Here is a 22,862-nt window from a genome sequence, read left to right on the forward strand (position 1 = left end):
CCTTTACTAAACCTTCTTGTAGAAAAGACAATATCCTAGGAATCCTAACCTTACTCCATGAGTAACTCTTGGATTCGCACCAATGTAAGTATTTACGCCATATTTTATGGTAAATTTTCCTGGTAACAGGTTTCCTAGCCTGTATTAAGGTATCAATCACTGACTCCGAGAATCCACGCTTTGATAGAATCAAGCGTTCAATCTCCATGCAGTCAGCCTCAGAGAAATTAGATTTGGATGTTTGAAAGGACCCTGAATCAGAAGGTCCTGTCTCAGAGGAAGAGACCATGGTGGACAGGATGACATGTCCACTAGATCTGCATACCAGGTCCTGCGTGGCCACGCAGGCGCTATTAGAATCACCGATGCTCTCTCCTGTTTGATCCTGGCAATCAATCGAGGAAGCATCGGGAAGGGTGGAAACACATAAGCCATGTTGAAGACCCAAGGTGCTGTCAGAGCATCTATCAGTACCGCTCCCGGGTCCCTGGACCTGGATCCGTAACAAGGAAGCTTGGCGTTCTGGCGAGACGCCATGAGATCCAGATCTGGTTTGCCCCAACGCCGAAGCAGTTGGGCAAATACCTCCGGATGAAGTTCCCACTCCCCCGGATGAAAAGTCTGGCGACTTAGGAAATCCGCCTCCCAGTTCTCTACGCCTGGGATGTGGATCGCTGACAGGTGGCAAGAGTGAGACTCTGCCCAGCGAATTATCTTTGAGACTTCCATCATCGCTAGGGAACTCCTTGTCCCTCCCTGATGGTTGATGTAAGCCACAGTCGTGATGTTGTCCGACTGGAACCTGATGAACCTCAGAGTTGCTAACTGAGGCCAAGCCAGAAGAGCATTGAAAACCGCTCTTAATTCCAGAATGTTTATTGGAAGGAGTTTCTCCTCCTGAGTCCATGATCCCTGAGCCTTCAGGGAATTCCAGACAGCGCCCCAACCTAGCAGGCTGGCGTCTGTTGCTACAATCGTCCAATCTGGCCTGCTGAAGGGCATCCCCCTGGACAGATGTGGCCGAGAAAGCCACCATAGAAGAGAATCTCTGGTCTCTTGATCCAGATTCAGCACAGGGGACAAATCTGAGTAATCCCCATTCCACTGATTTAGCATGCACAATTGCAGTGGTCTGAGATGCAGGCGTGCAAAAGGAACTATGTCCATTGCCGCTACCATTAAGCCGATTACCTCCATGCATTGAGCCACTGACGGGTGTTGAATGTCCTCTGTCAGGTAAATTTTCATTTCTACAGAATCTATAAGAGTCCCCAAGAAGGGAACTCTTGTGAGTGGCAATAGAGAACTCTTTTCTACGTTCACCTTCCACCCATGCGACCTTAGAAATGCCAGAACTAACTCTGTATGAGACTTGGCAGTTTGGAAACTTGACGCTCGTATCAGAATGTCGTCTAGGTACGGAGCTACCGATATTCCTCGCGGTCTTAGTACCGCCAGAAGAGAGCCCAGAACCTTTGTAAAGATTCTTGGAGCCGTAGCTAACCCGAAGGGAAGAGCTACAAACTGGTAATGCCTGTTTAGGAAGGCAAACCTTAGGTACCGATAATGATCTTTGTGAATCGGTATGTGAAGGTAGGCATCCTTTAAATCCACTGTTGTCATGTACTGACCCTTTTGGATCATAGGTAAGATTGTCCAAATAGTTTCCATTTTGAACGATGGAACTCTTAGGAATTTGTTTAGGATCTTTAAGTCCAAGATTGGTCTGAAGGTTCCCTCTTTTTTGGGAACCACAAACAGATTTGAGTAAAACCCTTGTCCCTGTTCCGACCGCGGAACTGGGTGGATCACTCCCATTATTAAAAGGTCTTGTACAGAGCGTAGAAACGCCTCTTTCTTTATCTGGTTTGCTGACAACCTTGAAAGATGAAATCTCCCTTTGGGAGGAGAAGCTTTGAAGTCCAGAAAATATCCCTGAGATATGATCTCTAACGCCCAGGGATCCTGGACATCTCTTGCCCAAGCCTGGGCGAAGAGAGAAAGTCTGCCCCCCACTAGATCCGTTTCCGGATCGGGGGCCCTCACTTCATGCTGTCTTAGGGGCAGCAGCAGGCTTTCTGGCCTGCTTGCCCTTGTTCCAGGACTGGTTAGGTTTCCAGCCCTGTCTGTAGCGAGCAACAGTTCCTTCCTGTTTTGGAGCGGAGGAAGTTGATGCTGCTCCTGCCTTGAAGTTACGAAAGGCACGAAAATTAGACTGTTTAGCCCTTGGTTTGGCTTTGTCTTGAGGTAGGGCATGGCCCTTACCTCCAGTAATGTCAGCGATAATTTCTTTCAAACCGGGCCCGAATAATGTCTGCCCTTTGAAAGGTATGTTAAGCAATTTAGATTTAGAAGTCACATCGGCTGACCAGGATTTAAGCCACAGCGCTCTGCGCGCTTGAATGGCGAATCCGGAGTTCTTAGCCGTAAGCTTAGTTAAGTGTACTACGGCATCAGAAATAAATGAATTAGCTAGCTTAAGGACTCTAAGCTTGACTATAATCTCATCCAATGGAGCTGAGCTAATGGTCTCTTCCAGAGACTCAAACCAGAATGCCGCCGCAGCCGTGACAGGCGCAATGCATGCAAGGGGTTGTAATATAAAACCTTGTTGAACAAACATTTTCTTAAGGTAACCCTCTAACTTTTTATCCATTGGATCTGAAAAAGCACAGCTATCCTCCACCGGGATAGTGGTGCGCTTAGCCAGAGTAGAAACTGCTCCCTCCACCTTAGGGACCGTCTGCCATAAGTCCCGTGTGGTGGCGTCTATTGGAAACATTTTTCTAAATATAGGAGGGGGTGAAAAAGGCACACCGGGTCTATCCCACTCCTTGTTAATAATTTCTGTAAGCCTCTTAGGTATAGGAAATACATCAGTACACACCGGTACCGCATAGTATCTATCCAGCCTACATAATTTCTCTGGAATTGCAACCGTGTTACAATCATTCAGAGCCGCTAAAACCTCCCCTAGTAAAACACGGAGGTTCTCAAGCTTAAATTTAAAATTTGAAATGTCTGAGTCCAGTTTACTTGGATCAGATCCATCACCCACAGAATGAAGCTCTCCGTCCTCATGTTCTGCAAATTGTGACGCAGTATCAGACATGGCTCTATTATTATCAGCGCACTCTGTTCTCACCCCAGAGTGGTCGCGTTTACCCCTAAATTCTGGCAATTTAGATAATACTTCAGTCATAACATTAGCCATGTCTTGCAAAGTGATTTGTAAGGGCCGCCCTGATGTACTTGGCGCCACAATATCACGCACCTGCTGAGCGGGAGACGAAGGTACTGACACGTGAGGAGAGTTAGTCGGCATAACTTCCCCCTCGTTGTCTGGTGAAATTTTCTTTACATGTACAGATTGGCTTTTATTTAAAGTAGCATCAATGCAATTAGTACACAAATTTCTATTGGGCTCCACATTGGCCTTTAAACATAAACAGATTCCTCTGTGTCAGACATGTTTAAACAAACTAGCAATTAGACTAGCAAGCTTGGAAAATACTTTTCAAATAAATTTACAAGCAATATAAAAAACGTTACTGTGCCTTTAAGAAGCACAAAAAAAACTGTCACAGTTGAAATAACAATGAACCAAATTAGTTATAGCAACCAAATTTTCACAGTAAATGCATTAAGTTAGCAAAGGATTGCACCCACCAGCAAATGATGATTAACCCCTTAGTACCCAAAAAACGGATAACAATTTAATATAAGCGTTTTTATCACAGTCAAAACACAGTCTCACAGATCTGCTGTGAGTGATTACCTCCCTCAAAACTAGTTTTGGAGACCCCTGGGCTCTGTAGAGACGTCCTGGATCATGGAGGAAGAAATAGGAAGACTGTGACTGAATTTTTACAGCGCAATAAAGCGCCAAAATAGGCCCCTCCCACTCATAATACAACAGTGGGGAAGCTCAGTAAACTGTTTTTATTCATAAACCAACGACAGCCATGTGGAAAAATAATGCCCATAAAGTTTTATCACCAAGTACCTCAGAGAAAAACGATTAACATGCCAGTAAACGTTTTAAATATAAAATTATGAAATGTTATTAATAAGCCTGCTGCTAGTCGCTTTCACTGCAGTGGAGGCTCAAATATAAGTTAAATGTATACAGTATTTTCTTAGTGAAGTTCCATTCCCTAGAAATACCTCAGTGTAAACATACATACATATCAGCCTGATACCAGTCACTACTACTGCATTTAAGGCTGCACTTACATTACATCGGTATCAGCAGTATTTTCTCAGTCAATTCCATTCCTTAGAAAATAATATACTGCAACATACCTCCTTGCAGGTGAACCCTGCCCGCTGTCCCCTGTTCTGAAGTTACCTCACTCCTCAGAATGGCCGAGAACAGCAAATGGATCTTAGTTACGACCGCTAAGATCATACACAAACTCAGGTAGATTCTTCTTCTAATGCTGCCTGAGAAAGAACAACACACTCCGGTGCTGTTTAAAATAACAAACTTTTGATTGAAGAAATAAAAACTAAGTTTAACAACCACAGTCCTCTCACACATCCTATCTATTAGTTAGGTGCAAGAGAATGACTGGGTATGACGTAGAGGGGAGGAGCTATATAGCAGCTCTGCTTGGGTGATCCTCTTGCACTTCCTGTTAGGGAGGAGATATAATCCCATAAGTAATGGATGACCCGTGGACTGACTACACTTAACAGGAGAAATACCAGTAGTTATGGATTTTGCAAAACAAAAATGTTTCACAAAACTCATAACAAAAATGTTACAAAGTACATCTAATCTTAACTACCTATTAATCACTAAACCGCCACCACCCCCCGAATCGCAAATACTATAATAAACCTATTAACCGCTAATCCGCCACCCACCCACATCGCCAACACTAAATGAAAGTATTAACCCCTAATCCACAGTCCCCGCATCGCCAACACTAAATAAAACTATTGACCCCTAATCCGCCGCCGCCCACATCGCGAATACTAAACTAAACCTATTAACCCCTAAACCGCCAAACACCCACATTGCAAATACTGAACTAAACCTATTAACCCCTACATCGCAAATACTCAACTAAACCTATTACCCCTAAACCACAAAACACCCACATCGCGACTACCTAAATTAAACTATTAACCCCTAAACCTAACACCCCTAACTTTAAATTAAAGTTACAATATAACTCCCTTAAAATAAATAAAAACGAACCTGTGAAATAAAAAAAACTAAGCTTAAACTATGAATAAACCTAACATTACTATTTAAAAAAAAAATATATATATATATATCAAAAATAAAAAAACAAAATTACAAAATCCTAACACTACTAAAAAACAAAACCTAACATTACAAAAATTAAAGTCTAAAATAAAAAAATCCAAGATTACAAAAAATAATAAATGAAATAATCCAAAATAAAAAATTTAAACCTAATCTAATACCCCTATAAAAACAAAAAAACCACCCCAAAATAAAAACACCCCCTAATCTAACACTAAATTACCAATTGCCCTTAAAATGGCCTTTTGTAGTGAATTGCCCTAAGATTAACAGCTCTTTTACTTTAAAAAAAATACAAATTACCCCCTAACAGTACAACTCCCGACCCACCCGACCGCCCAAAATAAAAAAATAAAAAAATATAAAAAAAACTAAGCTACCCATTGCCCCTAAAGGGGCATTTGTATTGACGTTACCCTTAAAAGAACAATCAGCTCTTTAGTGCCCATTAAAAACAAAAGAAACCCTAATCTAAAAAAAAAACACCCCCCAAAAAAAAACTAACACTAGCCTCGACATAGGTACTCACCATTCATGAAATCCATCTTCATCCAGCGCAGGGCCATCTTCTTTCTTTATCATGGTGGTGTGGAGCGAAGGCGGCGCAGAGCGGAGCTGGAATGGCGGCCGCACAGACATCCAGCGTGGGGTGTCCTCTTTATGCGATCGTCCGCCGCACACTGAATGCAATGTACCCGTTTTATATTAAGGTACCTTGCTTTCCTATTGGCTGAAAATTTCAAATCAGCCAATAGGACGAGAGCTACTTTTTATATTTACACTTTCTGGGGAACAAGCTCACAGGGTATACGCATACTAAAAAAAGAAATAGGTCTGGCAGCACAGCAGTAAAACTAATAAGCTTTATTCTTCATTCAAGGCACACAGGTACAACATGGAATAAACGTCTGGCGCGTTTCACGCCCCCTAGTGGCGCTTCGTCAGAGACTACCAGTCACTGGACGCCGACAGATGAGTTTGGAGCGGCTGCTTTCTTTACTGCCCTATACGCATACTAGTATGTGATTGGCTGATGTCTATACATTTGCCCCCAAAAAAATCTACTGCTTATTTGAAATTCAGAGTAAATGTTATTGCATTGCCTTAATATACTTGTTAATTATGCAAGTGGGCTAGTTTGGGACTAGAGCACTTACAGATACAGTATGGGCTAGAATACAGAGGAAAGTGATAATGTGTTTGGGTTAGAGCATTTACACATACATAATGGGCTGGCATACAGAGGTAGGTGATAATGTGATTGGGGTTAGAGCACGTATAGATCTAATATGGGTTGGCATACAGAGGTAGGTGATAATGTGATTGGGGTTAAGCACTTAGATACAGTATAGGCTGGCATACAGAGGTAGGTGATGATGTGTTTGGGGTTAGAGCACGTATAGATCTAATATGGGTTGGCATACAGAGGTAGGTGATAATGTGATTGGGGTTAAGCACTTAGATACAGTATAGGCTGGCATACAGAGGTAGGTGATAATGTGTTTGGGGTTAAGCACTTAGATACAGTATAGGCTGGCATACAGAGGTAGGTGATAATGTGTTTGGGGTTAGAGCACTTACACATAGAGTATGGGCTGGCATACAAAGGTAGGTTATAATGTGTTTGGGGTTAGAGCACTTACAAATACAGTATGGGATGGCAAATAGAGGTAGGTGATAATGTGTTTGGGGTTAGAGGACTTACAGATACAGCATGGACTGGCATACAAAGGTAGATGTCAACCAATGATAATTGGAACCAATGCTGCTACTGAAAGGATATTTGGGTCTGGAAAATCTGGTCACCTTATTACTTCTCCTTCAGGACCTGATAAGGTATGGCTCTGCCAAGATAATCTACAAATCTTGTCAATACTGTGACCTCCAGGGTTCTGGATGTGAGATACACTTGCTTTGAAAAATAATGCAAACAAAAAAAAAGCTCCCAAAGCTGCTGCAAAATTTGCTTTTTGGCCCCTCTAGAGAGTATGGGAAAAAAACACAATTTGTACAAAAACACAAAAGGTGTTTAATCTCCCTTTTAGGAAGAAGTGGAGTAATTAACCCAGCAAGTTGCAGCATCATGCATAATAATGCTTTAATGCTATGAAACCTTAAAGGGTTTTATTTCAGCAGTGTACCTCCATGTATAGAAACATAGAAACATAGAAACATAGATATTGACGGCAGATAAGAGCCATAGGCCCAGCAAGTCTGCCCGACCTTACCTAACAGTATAAACTTATCTAGTTCGTAGGATAGCCCTATGCTTGTCCCATGCATTTTTAAAGTCCCCCACAGTGTTTGTTGCTACTACCTCTTGAGGAAGTTTATTCCATAAATCAATCACTCTTTCTGTAAAGAAGTGCTTCCTCAACCAGATATACTGAGTAAGTTATCATTTTCGCCTATATAAACTGACTTATTTGGTAAATAAAGTAATGCCGATGGACACTATATGCCCACAGATGTTTACGTAACAGAGTAAAAGACCTTCTGAAATGTACAGCTTTAAACATTGTTCCTTTAATGTTTTCTAATGCCATCTTTTCCTGTTAATTAGACATATGCCACTTATAATCTGAAGTTTAAATCCCAGGGGTACCACAGACAACATTTTACTGAAAACAAGTCCCTGAAATTGAAAGGCATTTGCTCAGCACCATGTTCATTATGATTTAAATATGTGCTAATAGACGGAAATCAACACTAGAGAAAATTACCAGCAGCCTGACTTAAACAATCCAAAAGACTGCAGTATGCACGGAATTTAAATTTCTACTTCGTTTTTTTTTTTCTTTTTAAATCACAAGATGATGATACATCTCCAACATAGCTTAACATTTATTGATAGAGCATAATTTAGCGTTCAAGCAAGCAACAGTGCATTAAGTATTATTACATTCAATTATGGTAAAACAGCTTCAATCCATAGATAGTTTCCCAAAGGTACACAATCTTTCACGGAAATGTTACCAAGGATTAAAAATAGATCTAGAATTCTCTACACATTGTAAGCATGTGCTACAAATGGCAAACAGGACTTGAATGCATATGATAACAAATAACAGACTGTTAAACATTAAAAATTGATTTCATTCCATTTTTAACGTAGAACATGATGGACATAATTGGTGAGCTCTTTCTTCTGTGCTAAATCTGTCTAAAGCACTGCTAGGTTTGTGACCATTGGAAACTTGTTCTACACTTGTCTGTGTTCATACCAGCGGGCACTGCAGTCACACCCCAGTGTAGCACAGAGGTTACATACCAGCGGGCACTGCAGTCACACCCCAGTGTAGCACAGAGGTTACATACCAGCGGGCACTGCAGTCACACCCCAGTGTAGCACAGAGGTTACATACCAGGGGGCTCTGCAGTCACACCCCAGTGTAGCACAGAGGTTACATACCAGGGGGCTCTGCAGTCACACCCCAGTGTAGCACAGAGGTTACATACCAGGGGGCTCTGCAGTCACACCCCAGTGTAGCACAGAGGTTACATACCAGGGGGCTCTGCAGTCACACCCCAGTGTAGCACAGAGGTTACATACCAGGGGGCTCTGCAGTCACACCCCAGTGTAGAACAGAGGTTACATACCAGGGGGCTCTGCAGTCACACCCCAGTGTAGCACAGAGGTTACATACCAGGGGGCTCTGCAGTCACACCCCAGTGTAGCACAGAGGTTACATACCAGGGGGCTCTGCAGTCACACCCCAGTGTAGCACAGAGGTTACATACCAGGGGGCTCTGCAGTCACACCCCAGTGTAGCACAGAGGTTACATACCAGGGGGCTCTGCAGTCACACCCCAGTTTAGCATAGAGGTAACATACCAGGGGGCTCTGCAGTCACACCCCAGTGTAGCACAGAGGTTACATACCAGGGGGCTCTGCAGTCACACCCCAGTGTAGCACAGAGATTACATACCAGGGGGCTCTGCAGTCACACCCCAGTGTAGCACATAGATTACATACCAGGGGGCTCTGCAGTCACACCCCAGTGTAGCACAGAGGTTACATACCAGGGGGCTCTGCAGTCACACCCCAGTGTAGCACAGAGGTTACATACCAGGGGGCTCTGCAGTCACACCCCAGTGTAGCACAGAGATTACATACCAGGGGGCACTGCAGTCACACCCCAGTGTAGCACAGAGGTTACATACCAGGGGGCTCTGCAGTCACACCCCAGTGTAGCACAGAGGTTACATACCAGGGGGCTCTGCAGTCACACCCCAGTGTAGCACAGAGGTTACATACCAGGGGGCTCTGCAGTCACACCCCAGTGTAGCACAGTGGTTACATACCAGCGGGCACTGCAGTCACACCCCAGTGTAGCACAGAGGTTACATACCAGGGGGCTCTGCAGTCACACCCCAGTGTAGCACAGAGGTTACATACCAGCGGGCACTGCAGTCACACCCCAGTGTAGCACAGAGGTTACATACCAGGGGGCTCTGCAGTCACACCCCAGTGTAGCACAGAGGTTACATACCAGGGGGCTCTGCAGTCACACCCCAGTGTAGCACAGAGGTTACATACCAGGGGGCTCTGCAGTCACACCCCAGTGTAGCACAGAGATTACATACCAGGGGGCTCTGCAGTCACACCCCAGTGTAGCACAGAGGTTACATACCAGGGGGCTCTGCAGTCACACCCCAGTGTAGCACAGAGGTTACATACCAGGGGGCTCTGCAGTCACACCCCAGTGTAGCACAGAGGTTACATACCAGGGGGCTCTGCAGTCACACCCCAGTGTAGCACAGTGGTTACATACCAGGGGGCTCTGCAGTCACCCCCCAGTGTAGCACAGAGGTTACATACTAGAGGGCTCTGCAGTCACACCCCAGTGTAGCACAGAGGTTACATACCAGGGGGCTCTGCAGTCACACCCCAGTGTAGCACAGAGGTTACATACCAGGGGGCTCTGCAGTCACACCCCAGTGTAGCACAGAGGTTACATACCAGGGGGCTCTGCAGTCACACCCTAGTGTAGCACAGTGGTTACATACCAGGAGGCTCTGCAGTCACACCCCAGTGTAGCACAGAGATTACATACCAGGGGGCTCTGCAGTCACACCCCAGTGTAGCACAGAGGTTACATACCAGGGGGCTCTGCAGTCACACCCCAGTGTAGCACAGAGGTTACATACCAGGGGGCTCTGCAGTCACACCCTAGTGTAGCACAGAGGTTACATACCAGGGGGCTCTGCAGTCACACCCCAGTGTAGTACAGAGGCTACATACTAGGAGGCTCTGCAGTCACCCCCAGTGTAGCACAGTGGTTACATACCAGGGGGCTCTGCAGTCACCCCCCAGTGTAGCACAGAGGTAACATACCAGGGGGCTCTGCAGTCACACCCCAGTTTAGCATAGAGGTAACATACCAGGGGGCTCTGCAGTCACACCCCAGTGTAGCACAGAGGTAACATACCAGGGGGCTCTGCAGTCACACCCCAGTTTAGCACAGTGGTTACATACCAGGTGGCACTGCAGTCACACCCCAATGTAGCACAGAGATTACATACCAGGTGGCTCTGCAGTCACACCCCAGTGTAGCACGAGGTAACATACCAGGGGGCTCTGCAGTCACACCCCAGTGTAGCACAGAGGTAACATACCAGGGGGCTCTGCAGTCACACCCCAGTGTAGCACAGAGGAAACATACCAGGGGGCTCTGAAGTCACACTCCAGTGTAGCACAGAGGTTACATACCAGGGGGCTCTGCAGTCACACTCCAGTGTAGCACAGAGGTTACATACCAAGGGGCTCTGCAGTCACACCCCAGTGTAGTAAAGAGGTTACATACTAGGGGGCTCTGCAGTCACACCCCAGTGTAGCACAATGGTTACATACCAGGGGGCTCTGCAGTCACACCCCAGTGTAGCACAGTGGTTACATACCAGGGGGCTCTGCAGTCACACCCCAGTGTAGCACAGTGATTACATACCAGGGGGCTCTGCAGTCACACCCCAGTGTAGCACAGAAGTTACATACCAGGGGCTCTGCAGTCACACCCCAGTGTAGCACGAGGTAACATACCAGGGGGCTCTGCAGTCACACCCCAGTGTAGCACGAGGTAACATACCAGGGGGCTCTGCAGTCACACCCCAGTGTAGCACAGAGGTAACATACCAGGGGGCTCTGCAGTCACACCCCAGTGTAGCACAGAGGAAACATACCAGGGGGCTCTGAAGTCACACTCCAGTGTAGCACAGAGGTTACATACCAGGGGGCTCTGCAGTCACACTCCAGTGTAGCACAGAGGTTACATACCAGGGGGCTCTGCAGTCACACCCCAGTGTAGTAAAGAGGTTACATACTAGGGGGCTCTGCAGTCACACCCCAGTGTAGCACAATGGTTACATACCAGGGGGCTCTGCAGTCACACCCCAGTGTAGCACAGTGGTTACATACCAGGGGGCTCTGCAGTCACACCCCAGTGTAGCACAGTGATTACATACCAGGGGGCTCTGCAGTCACACCCCAGTGTAGCACAGAAGTTACATACCAGGGGCTCTGCAGTCACACCCCAGTGTAGCAAAGTGGTTACATACCAGGGGGCTCTGCAGTCACACCCCAGTGTAGCACAGTGGTTACATACCAGGAGGCTCTGCAGTCACACCCCAGTGTAGCACAGAGGTTACATACCAGGGGGCTCTGCAGTCACACCCCAGTGTAGCAGTGGTTACATACCAGGAGGCTCTGCAGTCACACCCCAGTGTAGCACAGTGGTTACATACCAGGGGGCTCTGCAGTCACACCCCAGTGTAGCACAGTGGTTACATACCAGGGGGCTCTGCAGTCACACCCCAGTGAAGCACATAAGTTACATACCAGGGGCTCTGCAGTCACACCCCAGTGTAGCACAGTGGTTACATACCAGGGAGTTCGGCAGTCACACTCCAGTGTAGCACAGAGGTTACATACAAGGAGGCTCTGCAGTTACACCCCAGTGTAGCACAGAGGTTACATACCAGGGGGCTCTGCAGTCACACTCCAGTGTAGCACAGAGGTTACATACTAGGGGGCTCTGCAGTCACACCCTGGTGTAGCACAGAGGTTACATACTAGGGGGCTCTGCAGTCACACCCAGTGTAGCACAGAGGTTACATACCAGGGGGCTCTGCAGTCACACCCCAGTGTAGCACAGAGGTTACATAAAAGGGGGCTCTGCAGTCACACCCCAGTATCGCACAGAAGTTACATACCAGGGGGCTCTGCAGTCACAACCCAGTATAGCACAGTGGTTACATACCAGGGGGCTCTGCAGTCACAACCCAGTATAGCACAGTGGTTACATACCAGGGGGCTCTGCAGTCACACTCCAGTGTAGCACAGAGGTTACATACTAGAGGGCTCTGCAGTCACACTACAGTGTAGCACAGAGGTTACGTACTAGGGGGCTCTGCAGTCACACCCCAGTGTAGCACAGAGGTTACATACCAGGGAGTTTGGCAGTCACACCCCAGTGTAGCACAGAGGTTACATACAAGGAGGCTCTGCAAGTAGCTGGGTCACTTCCAAAGGCCTCAAACTTCCAAACCACGAGCCCATAAACCTCACACATAAGCAGGTTGAATCACATAACAAACATGATTATAAACCCCCCTGTCCAATAACCCCCCTCAGGAGATATTAACCCTTTATTCCAAGATCTAACAGAGATTTACTGAGACCCTTATGTTATTAGTTAAAACCGCGAGGAGCTTAGACTCACGGAAAACATTCACGTTACAGTACATTGAATTAAGTAAAATGAAACGATCTTACCAGAATCAACACCATGGAACAGGAACATGGCCTTTCAAGTGTGACGAATAGTAGCATCGCCTCCGCCATGGACTTGAGAGAAGAAAGCAGGCAGCGGAGCGAAGTTCGACAACGCTGATTGCTTGAGGAGCTGTTAATATGAGTTGGGATGGTTTAGCAGAAAGAAAGTTCCTGCATCTCCGGACTCTTTCATCCAGGCCCTCACTGAGAGACTGACAGAACTACTTAAAACTCCTGTTCCATGCCGAAGAGTACTACCCTCCATAAGAGACAAAAACAAAAATTCTGACACATTTCTGCCAACCTCCTGGGACGAAAGGCAAAGAATGACTGGGGGATGAGGGGAGTGGGAGGAGTATTTAATCCTTTGGCTGGGGTGTCTTTGCCTCCTCCTGGTGGCCAGGTTCTTATTTCCCAAAAGTAATGAATGCAGCTGTGGACTCTTTCCATTTAAGAAGAAAAGTATGTAGGGATGACCAATTTGCTGCATAACAAATCTGCTCTACCGAAGCCTGAAGAAGTAGAAACAGATCTAGTGGAATGACCTGTGATTTGTGACATTTTGGTTTACCTGCCTTCAAGTAAGCTTTGAGAATCAAATATCTAAGCCAAGCAGATAAAAAAGATAAACTATACACTGATGGCAACCGGAGCCAAACAGGTATCTAAAAGAGGCACCAAGTGATTAATAAATATATCAGGGTCACAATATAGATAAGAATATCTTGATATGATGTGCAAATATAAGAGTAAAATATGTACAATCAAATTAACAAAAATATCCTAGAACAGAAATACATATATAAATTAGATGTGCAAAACAATTGCATACATATATGATGTGTATCCAGGCACATGTATTGGTAAATAACCTTGCGCATATACTCAAGCGCACATATATGGGTAGAGTGGAAAGTCCAGAGATATACTCAAGTGAGATAGTCCTATTAGTAGAACCTTGTACAGTCTCACGACAGAGTCCAGGGCTAGAGGCAGTTCCTCTGGGGTGTCACACCATGACACAGAAGAGGGTAATCTATAATGGAAAAAATAGAGGGTGCCACATAGTGCAGATCAGACTGTAACAAATAGAATATAGGGGAGCAGTATAAGTCCTATTCACGTGATGATAAGCACTAATGTGCAGTATAAGCAGTCCGGAACCACACAGTCGTCCGGTAGACCCAGCAGTGATGCAGGAACAGATGGTGTCCTCGTCCCACCAGGGGAGTTCAAGGTGTCCTCGTCCCACCAGGGGGAGTCCAAGGATCCTGGGAACTGTGACCATAAGGGCTAGGCCCACGATAGATCTAAAGCAACCGTTTGTGAGAGAGCCTCAAATATGGCTCAAGCAGGAGATAGTAGCTGTAGATAGCAGAGTGGTAACCTCCAATAGGGGGAGTATAACCAATAAATGATGGCTAGGCCCACGATAGATCTAAAGCAACAGCAACAGATGAAGGTAGTCTGATGAAACAGTGCTGTGACACTGAGAAACGCGTTGCTCATGTTTTTACTTTTTAAATAAATTTTAATATTAGTATTACAACCTTTTCTACTCTCATTTTGCTGCTGCATCATTTATTGGTTATACTCCCCCTATTGGAGGTTACCACTCTGCTATCTACAGCTACTATCTCCTGCTTGAGCTATATTTGAGGCTCTCTCACGAACTGTTGCTTTAGATCTATTGTGGGCCTAGCCCTTACGGTCACAGTTCCTAGGATCCTTGGACTCCCCCTGGTGGGACGAGGACATCTTGAACTCCCTCTGGTGGGACGAGGACAGATGGAACAATAATCTCTTGAGTTATATTATCAGCTGAGACTACTTTTAGTAAATATATAATGTAATTCTTAAAGGGACAGTCTAGTCCAAAAAAAACTTTCATGATTCAGATAGGGCATGTAATTTTAAACAATTTTCCAATTTACTTTTATCACCAATTTTTCTTTGTTCTCTTGATATTCTTAGTTGAAAGCTTAACCTAGGAGGTTCATATGCTAATTTCTTAGACCTTGAAGGCCGCCTCTTAAGAATGCATTTTAACAGGTTTTTAACGACTAGAGGGTGTTAGTTCATGTTTTTCATATAGATAACACTGTGCTTGTGCACGTGAAGTTACCTGGGAGCCATCACTGATTGGCTAAACTGCAAGTCTGTCAAAAGAATTGAAATAAAGGGGCAGTCTGCAGAGGCTTAGATACAAGATAATCACAGAGGTAAAAAAGATATAAATATAACTGTGTTGGTTATGCAAAACTAGGGAATGGGTAAACAAGGGATTATCTATCTTTTAAAACAATAACAATTCTGGTGTAGACTGTCCCTTTAAAACCGCCTTATCCTGGTGAAAAATAAGATATGGAGGTTCACAAGAAAGAGCTGAAAGTTCAGAAACCTTTCTGGAAATTGCTTCCAAAAATAAAACGTTACATAAAATAATTTTTAATGTCCAAAGAATGCATAGGTCCTAAATGTGGAGCTTTTAAAATTCTAAGAACCAAATTCAAATTCCAAAGGGGAAATTGGCTTGAGCACAGGATGAATTCTGGTTGAAGCCTGGACAAAATATAGAATAACAAGGTAGTTTCGCAACCTTTCCGTGATAAAACACAGACAAAGCTGAAATCTGAGCTTCTGGAGAGCTGGCAGATAAACATTTATTCAAGCTCTCTCTTAGGAATTCTGAAAGAATGTCAATTAAAGTTATTCTTTTCACACCACTCTAGAAACGTCTTCCACATCTTTGGATAATTTATTTCAGTAACAAGTTTTCTGGTTTGGATTAAGGTTTCTATCACCTCATCAGAAAAACCTCTCTGTTGCAGTATCAGGCATTCAATCTCCAAACCTTTAAGTTGACCGACTTGAGATCTTGATGATAAAAGGGACTTTGCGATAGAAGATCTAATTGAACACTACCGGATACAGAGAGGATTCTCCAGGATGAAGAGATACTTCTCTGCCCAAGACAAAATTAGAGAGACAAATTTCATTACTAGAAAATTGCTAGTTCCCCCGCTTGGTGATTGATGTATTCCACCGCTGTGAGAATGTCTGATTGGAAGCGGAAATAAATCTCTTTTCTCAGAATAGGCCAGCTTTGAAGAGCCCTGAAGATAGCACTGAGTTCTAAGATGTTTCTTAGTAACCTCGCATCCTGAGAAGACCAAACTCCCTGTGCTTTCCCAGACCCCATACTGCACCCTTACCCAAGATGCTTTCATCGTGATTATTGTACAGGATGGACGGAAAAAAAAAACTCCCTGAAAAATGGATTAGTTCTCTAATCCTGAGAAATTGTTGTAGCTGAATACAAAAGGAGTATAATCCTTGCACTACTGACAAAGCATGTATAACTGAAGAGGACTCATATGAAATCAAGCAAATGGAATTGTGTCTGATGCTGCAATCATCAGACTTAGAACACACATGTTTTCTGCAATTTGGATTGCCTTTGATCTGTTACAGAAAGTCTCATTGATGTTGAGTCTAATATAACTCCAAGAAAGTAAACTCTGGTCTGACTCTTTGGAATGTTGATCCTCCAGCCATGATTGCAAATAAACAACAAAAGTTTATTGGTATGAGATACAGCCAAAGGTAAAGACTGAGTCTGTACCAAGATATTGCCTACGTAAGGAACTACTGAAATTCCTTGGGCCCGAATTACAGACAGGAGGTCTCCCAGAACTTTAGTAAAGATCCTGGGAGTGGTAGCCAGACCAAATGGAAGAGCAACAAACTGATAATGTTGGTTCTAGAAGGCAAAACGAAGGACTGATGATTTGATCTGAGGATAGGAATTTGAAGGAAGGCAACCTCTATCGTGGGCATAAATTGCCCCTGTTGAACAAGGCGAAGGGTCGTTTGAATTGTTTCCATCTTAAAGGTAGGGACTCTGAGAAATTTGTTTAGAGTTATTAAATACAGAATTGGCCTGAAAGTTCCCTCTTTCTTTGGAAATATAAATTAAATTAAAAAAAAAACTTGTTCTAATATCGGAGCTGGAACTATTATTCACATGGGACAGAAGAAACCTTCCTCTGGGAGGCCTAGATCTGAAACACATCCTGTATCCCAGAGAAACTATGTTTAAAAGCCAAGGATCCTATTCAGTTTGAGACTGGGCCCCTTGAAAAAGGCATAACATGCCCCCTACCAGAATTAAATCTGGATTGGAGGCTGTACCTTCATTGTTATTCGGGACTTTTGGACTGTTTAGACTTGTTCCAGGAAGTATTAGTTTTCCAGGAAGGACTGGAAAAATCTTAATTCCTTGATTGACGTAAGGAACGAAAATTAAACTTCTTGTATTGAAGGAGTAAAGCACCTTTACCTCCAGTAACAGAAGAGATAATAGTGTCTATATACAGTTCAAATAAAATAATTTCTTTAAAAGGAAGAGTTAAAAGTCTAGACTTTAATACCATTTCTGCTGACCACGATTTGAGCAACAAAGCTCTACTTGTCAAGACTGACAGAGTCATGTTTTTGGCATTTAATTTGATGATATCAATAATAGCATCATAAATAAAAGCATTTGCAAAACTAATAAGTTTCAGACAAGATTGAAGATCTTCCTCAACAGAATTTTCTGAAAGCAGCTCAGACAAATTGTCACACCAAAGTGGCAAGGCTGCTGCCACACAAACAATGCTAATTACTGGACTGAATAAATATCTTGTTTGAATAAACTCCCTCATGTGGAAAGAAACCAATTTCCTATAAGGTTTCCATAGGGTCTTTGAAAAAAGGATCTATTCTCTAGGGGAAAAGTAGTCCTTCTTGCAAGAAAAGAAATTGCACCCTCTACATTTTGAAATATTTCCCACTGGTAGAAGGCAAAGGGAACATCTTTTTGATTTGCAGAACTTGGAATAAAAGGAAGACTTGGCCTGTACCATTCCGTAGAAATTATTTCAGTTACAGTGTCAGGGACTGGAAACAAATGGCTTGAAAATCAAATCCAAATGTTTAACTGATTCTTCCTCAAAAGGTTTAGAATTCTGCCCCCCTAATTTAAACAATACCTGCTTCAAAAGAGATCTAAGATGTTCATACTTGAACATAAAGGAGGAAAATTCAGTATCTCTATCACAAACCGAGTCTTGTTTATCAGTTAGAATTTTACCCTCTGATTATGAGGAATTAGAGGATCAGATCTACTAAACAGTTTCTTTTAGACTCAGATTCTGAGATTCAGAAGTGTCCAAAACGCCAGATAAAAACTGTTTACTGGAGACTCTTTGGCGCTTATATGGAAGAGGCATAACCACTAACAACTCAGACACAGTGGAACGCATAAAATGTCTTAATTAGTAGCAAAATCTGAAGGACAATGAAGGTACTGGCTTGAATTTGACTTGAACTGAGTACTGTACTCTCTCTGCATTTAACATCCCAGGAGTGAACTTTTTGTGAGGTGGTTTGCTTCAGTTTACAATTTCTTCATCAGGGAGAAGAGTTTCTTCTTCAAGGGGGTTTCTAACAGTTTGTGAATATATTATGTATTTTACATTTAGACCTTATGGTCTCTTGTTTTAATGAAGTCTAGTGAAAATTAAACTTTCATGATTCAGATAGAGAATGCAATTTAAGCAACTTTCTAATTTACTCCTATTATCATTTTTTCTTCTCTCTCTTGGTATCTTTATTTGAATGTAAGCTTAGGAGCTGGCCCATTTTTGGTTCAGCACCTGGGTAGCACTTGCTGATTGGTGGATACATTTAGACATCAATCAGAAAGTGCTACCAATGTGATGAACCAAAAATAGGCTGGCTCCTATGCTTACATTCTCAAATAAAAATTTTCAAATAAAGATACCAAGAGAATGAAGAAAAATGGATAATTGAAGTAAATTAGAAAGTTGCTAAAAATGGCATGCTCTATCTGAATCATGAAAGATAATTTTGACTAGACTATTACTTTAAGTCTCTCTTTTTTTAGATGAATATCCAGAGCCAGGGATACTTAAAGGGATATTTTTGTAAAATGAAATATGATGGCAGCAGATTTTTAAATCTTAGCTCCCACCCTTTGATAAATCTGAGGTTTATTGGTAACTTCCCCTCCTGAGTAAACCTATTCCCTGCACTCTCCTCAATTCCTAGACTACACCCCAACTCCTAAGACTGGCATTAGAGAAATTATTGTCCAAGAGGGACAAAAAATAACACGCCCAGAAAACTGGAGTGGAGAATAAACAACTAAGACAAAGACACTTTTTTCAGTGGAGCCCAAAAAGATTACAAAGAAAACATATTGTAATCCCTTTACTATAGAATAAGCGAAGGAAAACCACATCTAATGGTAAAACCATGCAACAGTAACTTCCATACATAGAAAAGATAATGGAAGAACTGGCAGCTTGTCAAGCTGTTTGAACTTAGCTCTATATTGATTGGTAAGAAAATGTTGCATGATACAGTCAACAAGGATTCTCAGAAATAAAACTCATAATTGAGGAGAGAAAACTTTCTGAAAAATTAATTCTCCCACCAGATCTGTAAAAAACAGTAAACTGTTGCTAAAAAATAGTTTCCAGAAGGACAAAATTTAGGAACTTTCAAATCTATTGTGAACATAAAAGAACCCCAATGAACTAGAGTAAAAAGGACCAAACAGAATCCATCTTGAAAATAGGAATTCTAAGAAACATGTAAAAGTTTTGAGATCCAAAATAGGCCATAAAGCTCCCTCTATCGTGGGATCAAAGAACAAATTGGAATAAAATCTTTGACCTTATTAAAAAAAACTGGAACCGGAACTATCACCTCCTAGGTTCCAGATCAAGGGCTAAGGGAAAAAAGTAACTCCTGTCTGTATAGGATCTTACAGAAAAAGCCAGAATAACCTTCATCCAAGGAAATGTTGGCATGAAGCCCAAACTGTAACCATAGACAACTATGATTAGAATACAGAGATTATGGACGTACTGTGACTAGGCTTTATGACAAAGGAATAACCTACTGTCTACAGAATAGAATCTGGATTGGTGGTTCAAGGTATTTGTTAGAGGAAGAAAGATTCTTAGATTGTTTGTCCTTATTCCAAAAAACACTAGACTTGCAGACAGCTTTGGAAAAATCTTGAATTTGTGAAAAGGAGGAAAATTTAGGTACATACATATATATATATATATATATATATATATATATATATATATATATATATATATATATATATATATATATATATATATATATATATATATATATATATATATATATATACACACACACACACACACACACATATATATATATATATATATATATATATATATATACAGTGTATATATATATATATATATATATATATATATACACACACACACACATATGCACACACACAAGCTTTTAGGGAGTCATATAGAATGCTTCCATTATTCCAAAATTAAAAGAAAAATTGAATAAAAAAAAAAAGATTAGTAATACTATACTGTCATACAAATTAACCATATTTGGAAAAATAAAAAATTCATAGATCTGTAATCTGAAACTTGTGGAAACCTCATATTAAATTTTATGTGTACAATGAAACCCTCTATATGAACATTTCTGACACTCTTCCTCAGACGTCTTACAGTACATAAAGAAGCCTGAACAGTTGCACAAAATCCAGTGAGTGCAGTCTCATCCTATATATATATATAGGTCTGAGGAAGGAGATATTTTGTCCCCGAAACGTCACTATATTTTCACAGTAAAAAGTGTGTTTATAAGACCAGCGAGTGCAAGTTTTTGTTACTTATATATATATATATAAATTTATATATATACAGGGAGTGCAGAATTATTAGGCAAATGAGTATTTTGACCACATCATCCTCTTTATGCATGTTGTCTTACTCCAAGCTGTATAGGCTCGAAAGCCTACTACCAATTAAGCATATTAGGTGATGTGCATCTCTGTTATGAGAAGGGGTGTGGTCTAATGACATCAACACCCTATATCAGGTGTGCATAATTATTAGGCAACTTCCTTTCCTTTGGCAAAATGGGTCAAAAGAAGGACTTGACAGGCTCAGAAAAGTCAAAAATAGCGAGATATCTTGCAGAGGGATGCAGCACTCTTAAAATTGCAAAGCTTCTGAAGCGTGATCATCGAACAATCAAGCGTTTCATTCAAAATAGTCAACAGGGTCGCAAGAAGCGTGTGGAAAAACCAAGGCGCAAAATAACTGCCCATGAACTGAGAAAAGTCAAGCGTGCAGCTGCCAAGATGCCACTTGCCACCAGTTTGGCCATATTTCAGAGCTGCAACATCACTGGAGTGCCCAAAAACACAAGGTGTGCAATACTCAGAGACATGGCCAAGGTAAGAAAGGCTGAAAGACGACCACCACTGAACAAGACACACAAGCTGAAACGTCAAGACTGGGCCAAGAAATATCTCAAGAATGATTTTTCTAAGGCTTTATGGACTGATGAAATGAGAGTAAGTCTTGATGGGCCAGATGGATGGGCCCGTGGCTGGATTGGTAAAAGGCAGAGAGCTCCAGTCCGACTCAGACGCCAGCAAGGTGGAGGTGGAGTACTGGTTTGGGCTGGTATCATCAAAGATGAGCTTGTGGGGCCTTTTCTGTTGAGGATGGAGTCAAGCTCAACTCCCAGTCCTACTGCCAGTTTCTGGAAGACACCTTCTTCAAGCAGTGGTACAGGAAGAAGTCTGCATCCTTCAAGAAAAACATGATTTTCATGCAGGACAATGCTCCATCACACGCGTCCAAGTACTCCACAGCGTGGCTGGCAAGAAAGGGTATAAAAGAAGAAAATCTAATGACATGGCCTCCTTGTTCACCTGATCTGAACCCTATTGAGAACCTGTGGTCCATCATCAAATGTGAGATTTACAAGGAGGGAAAACAGTACACCTCTCTGAACAGTGTCTGGGAGGCTGTGGTTGCTGCTGCACGCAATGTTGATGGTGAACAGATCAAAACACTGACAGAATCCATGGATGGCAGGCTTTTGAGTGTCCTTGCAAAGAAAGGTGGCTATATTGGTCACTGATTTGTTTTTGTTTTGTTTTTGAATGTCAGAAATGTATATTTATGAATGTTGAGATGTTATATTGGTTTCACTGGTAAAAATAAATAATTGAAATGGGTATATATTTGTTTTTTGTTAAGTTGCCTAATAATTATGCACAGTAATAGTCACCTGCACACACAGATATCCCCCTAAAATAGCTATAACTAAAAACAAACTAAAAACTACTTCCAAAACTATTCAGCTTTGATATTGATGAGTTTTTTGGGTTCATTGAGAACATGGTTGTTGTTCAATAATAAAATTAATCCTCAAAAATACAACTTGCCTAATAATTCTGCACTCCCTGTATATGTGTATGTCCCCATACAGATGACTTCAGAATGGCTGAGTTATTTTTTTCTGTTGCCATTTCCCAAGGAAAGTTCATGCACTAAAAAGTCACTTTTTATTTGTATGACTGTAGGATGAATCAACATAAAAAAACAGAGCTTATATCCCATGGACCAACTGTTAAAAAAAAAATTCATTTCCTGATAAGTTTCAAAATCAAAACAAATAGATTTAAGATGATTCTGTAATGAGTTTGATTAAATATGCATTACATGTATCTAATTACTAATTAAACACTGAATACAAAGGAATATCATTTTGTAAGCACCATTTATGGTGCTGCAAATAAAGCAGCTCAGGGGTTACACCTTGTGAAATTGATGTCCCTGTGGCCAGATGTAAATGAGCTTGTGCTCAGATAAAGTGCAACATACTTAAAATGACAGTAAAGTCAAAATTAATCTTTTCAAACAACTT

The 22,862-nt window shown here is 42.4% G+C and overlaps 1 protein-coding gene across 2 annotated transcripts in view; it reads right to left on the reverse strand.

The window, feature by feature from the left end:
* Window positions 1–22,862, reverse strand: part of MCC (MCC regulator of WNT signaling pathway) — a 1,086,108-nt gene that overhangs the window by 809,171 nt on the left and 254,075 nt on the right. The window lies entirely within an intron of this gene.

The sequence above is a fragment of the Bombina bombina genome, chromosome 2 (assembly GCF_027579735.1).
Source record: "Bombina bombina isolate aBomBom1 chromosome 2, aBomBom1.pri, whole genome shotgun sequence".
In the NCBI taxonomy this organism is placed as follows: Eukaryota; Metazoa; Chordata; class Amphibia; order Anura; family Bombinatoridae; genus Bombina; species Bombina bombina.